This window comes from Mus musculus, chromosome 11, assembly GCF_000001635.26.
Source record: "Mus musculus strain C57BL/6J chromosome 11, GRCm38.p6 C57BL/6J".
NCBI classification, from domain to species: Eukaryota; Metazoa; Chordata; class Mammalia; order Rodentia; family Muridae; genus Mus; species Mus musculus.
Window position 1 is genome coordinate 115373227 of NC_000077.6, and position 8291 is coordinate 115381517.

An 8291-nucleotide genomic window follows, 5' to 3' on the forward strand; every position below is an offset into this window, starting at 1 on the left:
TGTGACTACAGTAGTTATGGCGTACAGAATACACAGTAAGTGGAAAAATAATCTGAGCTACAAAACAAAACAAAACCAAGCAAAAAGCACACACAAAAAAAGATCTGGGAAGTGGCTCTGTTGGCACAGTGTTTCGTTCACAAAGCCTTGAGGTTCGGTCTCCAGCATACATCAGGAGTAATGGCATACACCTGTAACTTCAGCACTTGGGAAGTATAGACTACTGGATCAAGAAGTTCAGAGTCATCCTTGAATACAGTTTGAGGCAAGCCTGGGATACACAAGGTCCTGACTATGAAAAAGGGTAAGTAGAGTCAGGCAAGGTAGTCCACTCCCTCACTCCTAGTGAAGTATCAAGCTGGCCAGGGCTACATATGCAACTGTCAACTTGAAACAAAACTGAATATGGATGGATAATTGATGCAATGTTGCACTTCATTGTTAAGATGCTAATACCAAGCACACGGTTCAGGTTGTCCCGTGCCCCTGTCCTGGTTCTGAGCACTTGGCTTCATACTAACTCTGAATTCTCCCATTAACCCCTGAGTAAGGATGGATACTGTCCACATTCGCACCCTAAAAGTAACCCCACTCATGAGAAACTTGGAGGGTTTGCACTGAAGGGATCCCAGGCAGACACAGGGATTTCAGGCACTTCCCAACCCGAGAATATAAAATCCCCCTTTCAGAGAAGACAGTTGCCTGGGACAAACTCAGATGGTGTATGGGGGAGGGAGGAGGGACGCCAGATGACCTCACTCATTCACGTGTATTCAGTGCCTTACTCTGCCAGGCGCTGACCTCATACTGATAGAAAGGACAGATAGAGATCATTGGGTGACATTTGTCTCTTTGATGAGAATGATCGGGAATGGGGAGGGAACATAACCTACAGGAGAGGTGAGAACCCAAAAGAAAGATCCCCAGTGTTGCCTCTTTCCCTTCAATGCAAGATACAGGGCGTCTGCTGGCACGGGAGGGCACAGAGAGGCGAGTGACACGCCCTCATCCTTTTCCAGGGAAGCTGGTGCGATTCTGAGCGGCAGGACTGCCAACGTCAGTGCTGCCAGCGTGTGCACCGTCATTTCCGGCCAGCTGTGCTGGTCTGGATGCGGAGGTGGAGGACAGAGACCGAGGGCTGGGCAGTGGCGAATTGCGACTTCAAGTTGTCAGATGGGCGTCCAGGGCCTTACCCCAGTCGGAGCTGGGCTGGCAGCCAGGGAGTTGCATTCTCGCGGGACTCCGAGTCGGTCCGGGTTGGTGTTAGTGGCGCACTCCGCTGTCAGGATCTAGGCTCGCATCCCCTGGATCTGAGCTTGCCTCCTCAGGTTTCTGAGCATCGAGGATGAGTACAGAGAAGTACATCTTGCTATTAGGAGTCAACACAGACCTCTAAGAAATTCTGTTGCTCAAGATTTGGAAGGCATCCAGCTGCCAAAGGCTCTGGCCTTGGTGCTGCACTTTGATGCCCTGAGGCACGGGTTTTCTGACCCAAATATGAGACACAAGGCTCAGGGAGTTATCGTGGTCAGGAAATTTATTTGACCTCCGATCCCCACCCTAGACACTGGTATCCACCTGATTTTGACTATGTGACAGGGTCAGGTTTGAAGGTGAGCCCGGGAGGCAGACCTGTCATAGACTCGATTAGAGTTGGAAGTATCACCACCCCCGCCTCTGAGCCAGAATAGGCAACAGACATATCACAGGCTTGGCACACGTCCTGTATTCCCATTCCCAGCAGCCAGCTAACACCCTATGCTCATACCCTCTGTGTTCTGCAGACGGACCCAAGAGGCTCCATCACCCTGGCCACGTCAGTGGGTCAGTGGTCCAGCTTCAGCCTTACCCTCACACCAACCACCTGGGATTCCTTCTATCAGCATGAGATGCACTGAGATTCCTTCTATCAGCATGATTGGAAAAAAAAATGATGCCAACATAACCCCAGTTTCTATAGGCCAGCAGACAACATGCCCATCCCTGCCTCTGGGAGTCACGTGGAGGTCGTGGTCAGTGTGGGCAAGGCTGAGGACCGAGAAATGGGTAGAAGCTGGGTGGCTCTCAAGTACAGAAGGCAATTAAGTCACCACTGAAAACAACTTTAGTGCCAAGATATGGGGTGCATTTTCACATTTGAAGTCTGCCTTTAACTGTCTGAGCAAGGGGCTGGAGAAATGGCTCAATGGTTAAGAAGTTGTTGGCTGTTCTTTCGGAGCACTGAAATCTGGTTCCCAGCAACCATGCCAGGATGCTCACAAATGCCCCTAACTCCAGCTCCAGAGGCTCTGATACCCCACTCTGGCCTCTGTGGATAATCCTCCACTAATACACATAAATAAAATAAATCTGGGGAGGAAGGGAAAAATAAATAAAACAAATCTTTTTTTTTTCTCTTTTCTCTAGCAAGGGAGATACCCTACAGTCAGGACTGCTCGGGCTAGGGAAACTGAGGTGGCCATCCTCAGACCTGCTCCTCAGTCATTGCTTACCTCTGGGACTTCTGGAGTGTCCTGGACAGCTCTGACTCATGGGTACCTTCCCACAGAGCTACGGGATGAAGACATGATGGATAGATGGATGGATGGATGGATGGATGGATGGGGAAGGTAGGCTGAATATGTGAACACTCAGTGGGCATGGGGACCTGACCAGCCTAACCAGACAGATCCCTTTAGAGCCCTAGCTCTCCATCCATGTGTCCCCCAGACCCAGCTCTGACTGTCATCACCACTACCCGGTTACTAAGCCTGTGGGATTATCACTCTGACACACCAGGCCCTTCATGTGCTGGGTCAGTTATGTGCCACCTCCATCACCATCCTCTCTCTCCACTTCCCTTCCCACAGCCTCTCCCACCCCACCATTACTGTCATCATGCTAGGCTCTTGGCAAAAAGTCCCTGTGGTCATCTTGCTTTTCTGCAATCCTGTGTTTCCAAATTACCAAACTGATATTTTACAAATGAAAATAAAAGGCATCTGATGGGTTCATCTAGGGTTTGGTGTCTACAGTTCTGATCTCAGCCCACTCCTCTTTGTACTCCCATCCAACCTGGGCTGCACTTCCCATGGATCCTTTTGTCCTGAGAGTTTTTGAGCTTGCTGTCTCTTACACCTGGAGTGTTCCTCTAAAGATTATACCACGGCTGCCACTTTACCCTTTAAATATCATCTTAGACATCACCTTCTGAGTGAGGCACCTTTGCAGCCTGGATCTAAGTAGCTCCCAAACTCTCCACAAGCCATCAACTTCCTTCTTAGCACACTTTAGTTCGAAGCTACACAAGAGCAGAAATCTCCTGTCTTTCAGTCATTTTCCCTCCTCCTGCTCCTCCTCCTCCTGCTCCTCCTCCTCCTCCTCCTCCTGCTCCTCCTCCTCCTCCTCCTCCTGCTCCTCCTGCTCCTCCTCCTCCTCCTCCTCCTCCTCCTCCTCCTCCTCCGTTGTTCAGAATGACCTCATGTAGTGCCTGCCGAAGTCAGAAGCATGTGTTGGATTCCCTGGGCTACGGTTATTGAGAGTTGTGAGCTGATATACGGGCTGGTGCCGGGGATAAAGCCTGGGTCCCCGGGAAGAGCAGCCAGTACTCTTCACTGCTGGGCCACCACTCCAGCCCCGGTGTTGAACTTTGGATAAGTAGACTAATACAGTACTGTGACCGCAAAACCATGACTCACAAAGATGTCGACAATGCAACCCCCAGGTTTTATGAGGGGTTTGCCTTGCACAACAGAAGGGAGTCTGCTGATGTAACTAAGTGAAAGATCTCAAGACAGGAAGGTCACTGGGTTGATCAGGAGAACCAAATACCATTACAAAGGAACAAATAAGGACCAGCAAGGTGGCTCAACCTGTAAGGGAAGTTGAGCCACAAGTCTGGAGACCTGAGTTCAATTTCTGGAAGAGACATAAAGATGGACGGTGAGAACCAATTCCGAGAAGTTGTCTTCTGAACTCTACACATTCACCACGGCACACATGCCCACACATATACATCATGCGCTCACCAAAATAATATTAATAAAACTCTAAAAGCAGAGATCCAAATAAGAGGATGGTGTCAGAAGAGGTTAGAGCAATGCAATGTGACAAAGACACAGCACTCTTGTTCCTGTCTTTGAGGGAGGAGCCACCAGCAAAGGCATGTGGGTGACTTTAGGAACTAGATGAAGCAAGGAAGCAAATTATTCTGCCAACACCCTGAGGCATCAAAATCCACATCAGACTTATAAACCACAACTGAGGTAGTCAGCTGAGTGCGGTGGCCCAAGCCTTTAATCCCAGCAGAGGTAGGTAGATCCCTGAAGTCGAGGCCCGCCTGATCTACAGAGAAAGTTCTAGGAACTCTGTGTCGCCAGCTAGGGCTACACAGAGAAACCCTGTTTTGAAAAATCCAAACCAAACCAAACAAAAATGTATATGTTCAAGCCACTTTATTTGAGACAGTCTAACACAGAAGAAATGAATACAGATATTTGTTCTTTGTGTCTGGCATCTCTTGCCCAGAGTTTCACAATATGTACTGTGTTATAGATACACTCTGTCACATAAACATTCCACACTGTACTTTTTATTAAGATTTAATTTTAAGCCGGGCGTGGTGACGCATGCCTGTAATCCCAGCACTTGGGAGGCAGAGGTAGGCGGATTTCTGAGTTTGAGGCCAGCCTGGTCTACAGAATGAGTTCCAGGACAGCCAAGGCTACACAGAGAAACCCTGTCTCGAAAAAAAGAAAAAAAGATTGAATTTTAATTATGTGCATTGTGATGGGTGTGTGTGGGTACATCTGAGTACAGGTGCCCAAAAAGGCCAGAAGAGGGCAGCAGCTCCTCTGGAGCCGGAGTGACTGGTCCTCGTGGGTGCTGGGAACTGAACTCATGTCCTCTGCAAGAGCAGTGTGTCCTTAACTGCTTAACTGCCGAGCCAGCTCTCCACCTCTGTTTATTTATTGTTGTTTCTGTGTATGTGTATTGTTGTTTCGGTGTGGCACAGCACTCGTGTGGAAGTCAGAGCACACATTACAATAGTTGGCTCTCCCCTTCCACCATGTAGGTCCCAGGTCATCTGGTTGGCTGTGTTAACACATGCCTTTCACCCTAGCGCTTGGGAGGCAGAAACAAAAGGATCTCTGTGCGTTCAAGGACAGTTTGGTCCACATAGCAAGCTCCAGCACAGCCAGGGCTGCCCAGAGAGAGCTTGAAACAACAAACAAAACTAACTAGGAAAAACCAGCAGCTGTTAGGTCAGGTCACCAGGCGTACCAGCGAGCGCCTTTCTCTACCGAGCCATCTTACTGACCCCACCAAGCCGCTTTCTAAGGTGGTTTGCCCTGATGTCATTCCCTCCAGGAGTAGGGGACATTACAGATGGTCATTATTCTTGACAATGCTATTTTCTTTCTGTCCTCTAAAGTTAAAACAAAGTGCTGCAGCCATCCTGCTGAGTGTGTGAGTTAGTTGGCTTTCTGTCACTAAACACACAGCCAGGTGTTCCAAAGACCCTTGTGACAAAGGCTGGGTCACCAGTCTGTGGTGCCAGTGGGAGCTGGTAAAACCTTTAGGGCTGCCATGAGGTGACCAGGTTCCTTTGCAATGTGCTCTCACTACAGTGAGCTGCCTTGCCACAGGCCCAGGGGCGAAGCAATGATGAATTGAATACTGAGCCAAAACATACCTTTCTTCCTTAGAAATTGTTTCACCTTCAGTATTTTGTCATAGTGATAGAAAGCTACCCCATGATTTATAAAAAGTATATTTTATCCCACAGTTTTGGAGGATTTCAGCCCAGGATCAGTTTTGAGGGCTATGGCAAGGCAGCTCATCATAATAGGAGCACGTGATGTAACATGATCATTTGTTTCATCACCAGACTGCACAGAAAGGGAGAAGAGGCCAGGACTCCACAATCAGGTTATACCCTCAGTGACATAAAGACACACACACACACATATACAAACTCATGGATATACATATACACGCAAACATATACACACATGCATATATACCCAAAAACACATGCACACAGCATAAACACATATACACACATGCATGCATACACACATATACGCATATGCACATACATATATCCATATACACATACACATATACATACATACATATATACACACATGTATACATCCATATACCCACACACATACACACACATACATACATACACACACAAACATGTACACAAATGCATATACCCACAAGAACATATATACACACATTTATACACACATGCATGCATATACACATATGCACACACATATGCCCATATACACACACATACACACACATGCATGCATGCATACGTACGTACACACACATGTATACACTCACACACCCACACACATGCATACACATATACACATACATACGCACGCAAACATACACACATGCATATACACACATGCACACACATACATATGTACACACATGTATACACACATGCACACACATACATTCATACAGTATGCTCCATCTCTCAAAAGTGTCTATACTCCCAACAACACCACACTAAGAGTGAAGCATTTAACACATGAGCCTTGGGAGACAGTTAAGGTCCCAAGTATGGTAATGGGGGTACCTCAGTGTGGATTTAATTTGCATTTCCTGAGGATTAAATAAAACTTTGTACCTTAGTCACATTAACTGTTAACTGGGCCATTTGGATTTTTTTCCTCAAATTTGTCCAGTCAAGTCTTTTACCCATTTTCTCCTGGCCATATGCCTTTTTCCTTTGGATTTTCAGGTTTTGCCATATTCTGGCTAGATGTCCTTTTCTGGTTATATCACAACATATATTGAGTGCCTCAAGAATGTTCACACATGCTGGGCAGTGGTGGTGCAAGCCTTTAATCCCAGCACTCGGGAGGCAGAGGCAGGTGGATTTCTGAGTTCGAGGCCAGCCTGGTCTGCAGAGTGAGTTCCAGGACAGCCAGGGCTATATAGAGAAACCCTGTCTCGAAAAACCAAAAAAAAAAAAAGAATGTTCACACATGATGGGTCTCAACAAAAACAAATTACATGAATGCTGGAGGATTAGGAAAACTCCTTTAAGGAAAAAAAAATTCTTGGATGGATTAAAGCATGGCTTTTATGGGTGTAACTGGATATCGGATTTGGGTCTTAAGCAGTAAGAAACAGACCTTAAAGTGAAAAGGGCAGAATACAAGTAACACGTGCCCAAAGTTCATTCCTTCCAGCCTGTTTCCAGACATACAGGTTTTTAAACACTCCAGTTCTTTTTTTAAATGAGTTCTATTTCTATATTTATTTATTCTATATTTATGTGTATGAGTGTCTGCCTGCCTGAATGTATCTATACCATATGCATGCTTCGTACCCAAGGAGGTCTGAAGAGGAGAACTGATCCCCCGGAAGGAGTTCCAGGTGTTTCTGAACCACCATATTGATCTGAGGAATGAATCCTCAGATCTTCTACACGAGCAGTTGAGCCATCTCCAGCCCACGGCCTAGGTTCTTTTTTTTTTTTAAGAATTGTTTATTATTTGTAAGTACACTGTAGCTGTCTTCAGACACACCAGGAGAGGGCATCAGATCCCATTACAGATGGTTGTGAGCCATCATGTGGTTGCTGAGAATTAAACTCAGGACCTCTGGAAGAGGAGACAGCCCTCTTAACCACTGAGCCATCTCTCTAGCCTAAGACTCAGATTCTTAAAGGTAGGTGTGTGTGTGTGTTCACTCATGTGTGTTCATGTGTGTGTAGAGGGTACAGGACAACCTCCAAGTGTTACTGAACAAGGAGCTGTGCACCTTGCTTTTTTTGAAACACGGCCTATCACTGGCCAATTAGGCTAGGTTTACTGGCTACCATCGATCCATCTCTCCTGGCTCCCCAGCTCCCAGAGCTGGGATTTCAAGAACAAGCCACGCACTCTGCTTTTTTTTTTTTTTTAAACAAAACCAAACCTGGTAAGCACTTTTAATGTGCTGAGCCACCTCCTCAACCCCCTTAAAGTAATGTTTAGCTTTGCTTAGTTTAGTTTACAGAAAAACTTCCACACTGTAGCTTAGTCGGGCCTGGAACAAGCTGTGTTAAAAGTCTGGCCTAAGAACTCAAGATAATCCTATTGCTTCAGCCTCCTAACTCCCGTTAGTAGAGGAGGGAACCACTGTGTGTTTTCTATGTGTGAGACTTTATGTAATTACAAGTACCCAGAGGCCAGAGGTGTCAGAATTTCCCTGAAGCTGGCGTTACAGGCTGTTGGGAGCTTCCTGACGTAAGTGCCGGGAACCGAACTCAAATCCTCAGCAAGAACTCT